We start from the raw sequence: 8,003 nt of genomic DNA, 5'->3' as shown, positions 1-8,003 counted from the left end.
TCCCCCGCCCCATAGCGACCCCCCAGCCCCATAGCGAACCCCCTGCCCCATAGCGATGCCCCCCGACAGCCCACAACCCCCTAGCGACCCACAAGTGCCCAACCAAGAGACCCCACTAACTTCCTCCAGCCCCATAGCGCCCCATGGCCATGCCCCCCTGCCCCATAGCGACCCCCCCTGCCCCATAGCGACCCCCCAGCCCCACAGCCACGCCCCCCGAGAGCCCCCAGCGACCCACAAGTACCCAACCAAGAGACCCCACTAACCTCCTCCAGCCCCATAGCGCCCCACGGCCATGTCCCCCCGCCCCATAGCGACCCCCCCAGCCCCATAGCGACCCCCCAGCCCCATAGCCAAGCCCCCAACCCCCCAGCGACCCACAAGTGCCCAGAGACCCCACTAACCTCCTCCAGCCCCATAGCGCCCCACGGCCATGCCCCCCCGCCCCATAGCGACCCCCCAGCCCCATAGCGACCCCCCAGCCCCACAGCCGAGCCCCCAACCCCCAGCGACCCACAAGTGCCCAGAGACCCCACTAACCTTCTCCAGCCCCATAGCGCCCCTCACGCCCCCCCGCCCCATAGCGACCCCCCAGCCCCATAGCGAACCCCCTGCCCCATAGCGATGCCCCCCGACAGCCCACAACCCCCTAGCGACCCACAAGTGCCCAACCAAGAGACCCCACTAACTTCCTCCAGCCCCATAGCGCCCCATGGCCATGCCCCCCTGCCCCATAGCGACCCCCCCTGCCCCATAGCGACCCCCCAGCCCCACAGCCACGCCCCCCGAGAGCCCCCAGCGACCCACAAGTACCCAACCAAGAGACCCCACTAACCTCCTCCAGCCCCATAGCGCCCCACGGCCATGTCCCCCCGCCCCATAGCGACCCCCCCAGCCCCATAGCGACCCCCCAGCCCCATAGCCAAGCCCCCAACCCCCCAGCGACCCACAAGTGCCCAGAGACCCCACTAACCTCCTCCAGCCCCATAGCGCCCCACGGCCATGCCCCCCCGCCCCATAGCGACCCCCCCAGCCCCATAGCGACCCCCCAGCCCCATAGCCAAGCCCCCAACCCCCCAGCGACCCACAAGTGCCCAGAGACCCCACTAACCTCCTCCAGCCCCATAGCGCCCCACGGCCACGCCCCCCAGCCCCATAGCGACCCCCCAGCCCCATAGCGAACCCCCAGCCCCACAGCCACACCCCCCTGCCCCATAGCGACCCCCCCGCCCCATAGCGACCCCCCCAGCCCCACAGCCACGCCCCCCAGCCCCACAGAACCTCCCCCGAGATTCCCGCAGCCCTGCATTCCCCCAAATCTGCCCCCCACCCTGCCCCACGCCCCGCCCCACGCCCCGCCCCACATCTCACCCCAAATTTAGCCAGGACGAAGGCGCCGGCGCCCACCCCGATGCCCACGACGCTGGCGATGCTGGGGGGGTGGGCGGGGTCAGGCCGGTGCTGGCCCCGCCCCCCCGTCCCGTCCCGCTACGGGTCAGGGGCCCCCTCCCCGCCCCACAGCGCCGTGGGGCGCCCCCCCGCCCACTCACTTGAGGTGCCGGAGGACGCAGGGGACGATTTCGGCCAGTTGCTCCAGGGAGGGGTACTGGTACCTGCGGGGGAGGGGGCGGGGGCGGGGGGGGAGGGGCGACAGGGGGAGGGGCAAGGGGTCAATCGGGGGTCGAGGTGGGGGGAGGGCGGGCGAGGGGACCAATGAGGTGAAGCGATGGCGGTTGGGGGGGGGGGAGGGGTGCGTAGGGTGATGCTGCGATGTGATGGCGGTCGAGGTGGGGGGACGGGGGGGCGGGGGGTCAACTGGGGGGGGGGGAGGGGTGGGGGGGTCAACAGAGAGACGACAGGGTCAACTGGGGGTTAATGGGGGCAACTGGGGGTTAGTGGGGGGGCAACTGGGGGTTAATGGGGGTCAGTGGGGTCAACTGGGGGTTAATGGGGGCAACTGGGGGTTAGTGGGGGGCAACTGGGGGTTAATGGGGGTCAGTGGGGTCAACTGGGGGTTAATGGGGGCAACTGGGGGTTAATGGGGGTCAACTGGGGGTTAGTGGGGGGCAACTGGGGGTTAATGGGGGTCAGTGGGGTCAACGGGGGGTTAATGGGGGTCAACTGGGGGTTAATGGGGGTCAACGGGGGGCTTATGGGGGGCAACTGGGGGTTAATGGGGGAAACTGGGGGTCAATGGGGGGCAACTGGGGGTCAATGGGGGCAACTGGGGGTTAATGGGGGTCAACAGGGGGTCAACTGGGGGTTAATGGGGGCAACTGGGGGTTAATGGGGGTCAATGGGGGGCTTATGGGGGGCAACTGGGGGTTAATGGGGGCAACTGGGGGTTAATGGGAAGCAACTGGGGGTCAATGGGGGCAACTGGGGGTTAATGGGGGTCAACAGGGGGTTAACTGGGGGTTAATGGGGGTCAGTGGGGTCAACTGGGGGTTAATGGGGGTCAACTGGGGGTTAATGGGGGTCAACGGGGGGTCAACTGGGGTTTAATGGGGGTCAACTGGGGGTTAATGGGGGTCAACGGGGGGTCAACTGGGGTTTAATGGGGGTCAACTGGGGGTTAATGGGGGTCAACTGGGGGTTAATGGGGTCAATGGGGGGTCAATGGGGGTCAACTGGGGGTTAATGGGGGTCAACTGGGTGTTAATGGGGGCAACCAGGTGTTACTGGGGGTCACTGGGGGTTAATGGGGGTCAACTGGGGGTTAATGGGGGTTAACAGGCGTCAATGGGGGTCAACTGGGGGTTAATGGGTGCAACTGGGGGTTAATGTGGGGCAACTGGGCCTTAATGGGGGTCAACGGGGGTCAATGGGGGTCAACTGGGGGTTAATGCGGGCAACTGGGGATTAATGGGGGTCAACGGGGGGTCAACTGGGGGTCACTGGGGGTCAATGGGGGGCAACGGGGGGTCAATGGGGGTCAACGGGGGGTCAATGGGGGTCAACTAGGGGTTAATGGGGGTCAACGAGGGGTTAATGGGGGCAACTGGGGGTTAATGGGGGTCAGTGGGGTCAACGGGGGGTCAATGGGGGTCAACAAGGGGTTAATGGGGGCAACTGGGGGTTAATGGGGGCAACTGGGGGTTAATGGGGGTCAGTGGGGTCAACGGGGGGTTAATGGGGGTCAACTGGGGGTTAATGGGGGTCAACGGGGGTTAATGGGGGCAACTGGGGGTTAATGGGGGTCAACGGGGGGTTAATGGGGGGCAACTGGGGGTTAATGGGGGTCAGTGGGGTCAACGGGGGGTTAATGGGGGTCAATGGGGGTCAACTGGGGGTTAATGGGGGCAACTGGGGGTTAATGGGGGTCAGTGGGGTCAACTGGGGGTTAATGGGGGCAACTGGGGGGTTAATGGGGGTCACTGGGATCAACTGGGGGGGTCCGTGGGGTCAACTGGGGGGGCAGTGGGGTCAACCGGGTCGTCAGAGGGGTCAACGCAGTCAACTGGGAGTCACTGGGGTCAACTGGGGGGGCAGTGGGGTCAACAGGGGGGTCAGTGGGGTCAACCTGGGGGTCACTGGGGTCAACTGGGGGGGCAGTGGGGTCAACTGGGGGGGCAGTGGGGTCAACGCAGTCAACTGGGAGTCACTGGGGTCAACTGGGGGGAGCGGAAGAGGGGAGTGCAGACGCACCCCGGGGGGTAGGGCGGGGCGCCCACCTCCATGCCGGGGGGGTCGAGGTGGACGAGCAGGGAGTGGCTGGCGACCTCCCGCATCTCGGGGTGGGCGAAGAGCGGGGCGAAGCACGAGGCGTCTGCGGGGGAGGGGCGCGGCGGGAGAGGGGGAAGGGGGCGGGACTCACGCGTGTGGCCCACGTCCGGCAGCATCAGCAGGGCGGGGCGACCAGGGCGGGGCGCGCCCTCCAGCGCCACGTGAACAGGCCCCAACGGCGTCTCCAACACCGCCCCCTGCTGGCCGGGAGGACCGGACACCGGAACGGGGAGTGGTCGCCGCCACACCCCCCACAGGTTCGCCCCCAAAATCTCGCGATTTCCCCCAAGATTCCCACCTTTTGCCCGCCAAATCCCGCATTTTTGCCCCAAATTACCCCATTTCGCACCAAAATCCCCCATTTTGCCCCAAAATCTAACGATTCCCCCCAAATTCCCCCATTTTGCCCCCCAAATCCCGCATTTTTGCCCCAAATTCCCCCATTTCACACCAAAATCCCACATTTTGCCCCCAAAATCCCGGGATTTCACCCCAAATTCCCACATTTTGCCCCCAAAATCCCCCATTCTTGCCCAAAATTCCCGCATTTCGCACCAAAATCCCACATTTTGCCCCCAAAATCCCGTGATTTCCCCCAAATTCCCACAATTTGCCCCCCAAATCCCGCATTTTTGCCCAAATTCCCGCATTTCACACCAAAAGCCCACATTGTTGCCCCAAAATCCTGGAATTTCCCCCCAAATTCCCACATTTTGCCCCACAAATCCCCCATTTTTCCCCCCAAATTCCCGCATTCCGCACCAAAATCCCACATTTTGCTCCCAAAATCCTGTGATTTCCCCAAATTCCCCCATTTTGCCCCCCAAATTCCCGCATTTTTGCCCCAAATTCCCGCATTTTTACCCCAAATTCCCCCATTTCGCACCAAAATCCCACATTTTGCCCCCAAAAGCCCGTGATTTCCCCCAAATTCCCCCGTTTCGCCCCCCAAATTCCCGCATTTTTGCCCCAAATTCCCACATTTTGCCCCAAATTCCCACATTTTGCCCCAAATTCCCCCATTTCGCACCAAAATCCCACATTTTGCCCCCAAAAGCCCGTGATTTCCCCCAAATTCCCCCGTTTCGCCCCCCAAATCCCCCATTTTTGCCCCAAATTCCCGCATTTCGCACCAAAAGCCCACATTTTGCCCCAAAATCCAGGAATTTCCCCCCAAATTCCCCCATTTTGCCCCCCAAATCCCCCATTCTTGCCCCAAATTCCCCCATTTCGCACCAAAATTCCCACATTTTGCCCCAAATTCCCCCATTTTGCACCAAAATCCCACATTGTTGCCCCAAAATCCCGCGATTTCCCCCCAAATTCCCCCGTTTTGCCCCCAAATGCCGCATTTTTGCCCAAAATTCCCACATTTCGCATCAAAATCCCACATTTTGCTCCCAAAATGCTGTGATTTCCCCATATTCCCCCATTTTGCCCCCCAAATCCTGCATTTTTGCCCCAAATTCCCCCATTTTCCACCATAATTCCCACATTTTGCCCCAAATTCCCCCATTTCGCACCAAAATCCCACATTGTTGCCCCAAAATCCCGTGATTTCCCCCCAAATTCCCCCGTTTTGCCCCCAAATGCTGCATTTTTGCCCAAAATTCCCACATTTTACACCAAAATCGCACATTTTGCCCCCAAAATCCCCCATTTTTCGCCCAAATTCCTGCATTTTTGCCCCAAATCCCGCTTTTTTGCCCCAAATTCCCCCATTTTTCACCAAAATCCCACATTTTGCCCCAAATTCCCCCATTTCACACCAAAATCCCCCATTCTTGCCCCAAATTCCCCCATTTCGCACCAAAATCCCACATTGTTGCCCCAAAATCCCGCGATTTCCCCCCAAATTCCCCCGTTTCGCCCCCAAATGCCGCATTTTTGCCCAAAACTCCCACATTTCACACCAAAATCCCACATTTTGCCCCCAAAATCCCCCATTTTTCGCCTAAATTTCTGCATTTTTGCCCCAAATCCCGCTTTTTTGCCCCAAATTCCCCCATTTTTCACCAAAATCCCACATTTTGCCCCAAATTCCCCCATTTCACACCAAAATTCCCACATTTTGCCCCAAATCCCCCCATTTCACACCAAAATCCCACATTTTGCCCACTGAAAAGGGAAGCTAGGGAAGGAATTTGTCCTGTCATAGAGCGGTTCATAGAACTAAGACTACTAAAAGAATGTGAGTCAGAATTCAATACACCTGTACTTCCAGTTAAGAAACCTGATGGGTCCTATAGGATAGTTCAAGACTTAAGAGCCATCAACAAAATAACAGAGGACCTGTGGTAGCTAACCCCTATACCCTATTAACCGTGCTAAAACCTGATTTAGCTTGGTTTACGGTCCTAGATTTAAAAGATGCTTTCTTTTGCCTCCCTCTCCATGAAGCCAGCCAGAAAATTTTTGCTTTCGAATGGGAAAATCCCAAAAGTGGTCGAAAGACCCGGCTCACATGGACGGTGTTGCCGCAGGGTTTTAAAAATAGCCCCACAATTTTTGGGAATCAGCTAGCAAAGGACTTGGAATCATGGGAACCACCATCAGAAGAAGGGAAGGTGTTACAATATGTAGACGACCTTCTTATTGCAACCAGAACCAAAGAATCCTGTGTCATTTGGACCGTGAGTCTGTTAAATTTCCTGGGACTACAGGGATATCGGGTTTCTAAGAAAAAGGCACAGGCGTTGTTACAACCCCAGGTCACGTACCTGGGGTACGAGATCAGTGCCAGACAACGGATCCTAGGACAAGCCCGGAAAGAGGCCATATGGCAAAGCCCCCGACCACAAACTATAAAGGAACTACGGACATTCTTAGGAATGACAGGGTGGTGCCAACTTTGGATATGTGATTATGGTCTGCCTGTTAAGCCACTCTATTCCCTGATAGCAGCTAACCAAAAGGATCTCCAGTGGGATGCTGAGTCAGATCGAGCCTTCCAGCAGCTGAAGAAAGCCCTGATGTCGGCATCGGCATTGGGACTTCCTGATGTGAGTAAGCCATTTTTTCTATTTTCCCACGAAAAACAAGGAATGGCACTAGGAATATTGGCACAAGATTTGGGACCATACAGACGGGCGGTAGCATACTTCTCCAAACAGCTGGATGCCGCTGCGAAAGGGTGGCTGTTCTGGTTTTGTTTAGTGAGGGGGGGCCTAAGGTGGCAGCTTCTGTAGGAAACTGCTAGAAGTCGCTCCCCTTTGTTCAGCGGACTCGGCCGGGCCTAGAGCGGACCCACTGCTGGCCAAGGCCAAGCCAATTGGTAGCAGAATGTCCCGTGATAACGCCTCTGCGATAATGTATTTAAATAGGGGAAAACAGAAAAAAAAAAAAAAAGGGAGAGATGTGAAGCAGCTGAGCGGGGGGCAGAGAGGGGGAAGCGCGAGCCTTGTGGGCCTTGCAGGCCTCACCCTCTGGCCTCCCGCCGGGCAGCCGACTGGGCCCAACTCGGCCCGGCCTGGCTGCAAGAAGTGGAGAGGAGCAGTTGAAGTGAATAAGATGTAAAAAGGATCCTGAGAGGCGTCTGCCAGCCTGTTGTGAGGAACGGCTGCAGACGCCAAGGTCAGTGAAGGAGGAGGGGGAGGAGTAATGCGGCTCCTGGCCAAGATTCCTCTGCAACTCGTGGTGACGACCATGGTGGAGCAGGTTGTCCCCCTGCAGCCCATGGAGGTCCACGGAGGGGCAGAGATCCACCTGCAGCCCGTGGAGGACCCCACGCCGGAGCAGGTGGAGGCCTGAAGGAGGCTGTGCCCCGTGGAGGGCCCGCTGGGACAGCTGTTCTAGAGGGACTGTGTTGGATACCTGGAGTATCAGGGACACTTAGTGAACAATCCAGACCGAATGGAATTGTTATGTTTGTGAGCAGCAGGCCTCAAGGACATCACTGAAGCCGCTTGTGAGAAAGTAATGAAGCCGCCTGTAAGAAAGTACTGAAGCCACCTGTGAGAAAATAATGAGGCCGCCTGTGAGAAAGTAATGAAGCTTCCTGTGAGAAAGTAAACGAAGCAACCTTGAAGAAGATCGTAAACAACTCTGAGAAAGTGAAAACATGAAAAGTACGGGACTTTCAGGTTAACGGGACTTTCCAGATTAGCTAACTGCAAGTAGGAAGGATATGCAAATGTAACTATTAGAGCTTAAGCCAATCACGCAATGACTAGTAGGCATATTTTATCTTAGCAATATAAATATGTGCACCCGGGACTAATAAATCGAACTACGCTTATTACTCATATTGAGTCTTTTGTCGTACGTTCCTCCGTCGC

The 8,003-nt window shown here is 58.3% G+C and overlaps 1 long non-coding RNA gene across 1 annotated transcript; it reads right to left on the bottom strand.

Annotated features, from left to right (window-relative positions):
• Positions 1 to 1,560: 1,560 nt before the first annotated feature.
• Positions 1,561 to 3,925, bottom strand: LOC147595974 (uncharacterized). Its single transcript, XR_015261670.1, has 3 exons — positions 3,818 to 3,925; positions 3,649 to 3,769; positions 1,561 to 1,613 (listed from the first exon to the last, which is right to left on the bottom strand). It is a non-coding gene; the product is annotated as an uncharacterized LOC147595974 (long non-coding RNA).
• Between the last annotated feature and the right edge of the window lie 4,078 nt (positions 3,926 to 8,003).

This window comes from Chlamydotis macqueenii, unplaced genomic scaffold, assembly GCF_036417535.1.
Source record: "Chlamydotis macqueenii isolate bChlMac1 unplaced genomic scaffold, bChlMac1.mat HAP1_SCAFFOLD_94, whole genome shotgun sequence".
Classification (NCBI taxonomy): domain Eukaryota; kingdom Metazoa; phylum Chordata; class Aves; order Otidiformes; family Otididae; genus Chlamydotis; species Chlamydotis macqueenii.
This window is presented reverse-complemented; position numbering and strand designations above follow the sequence as displayed.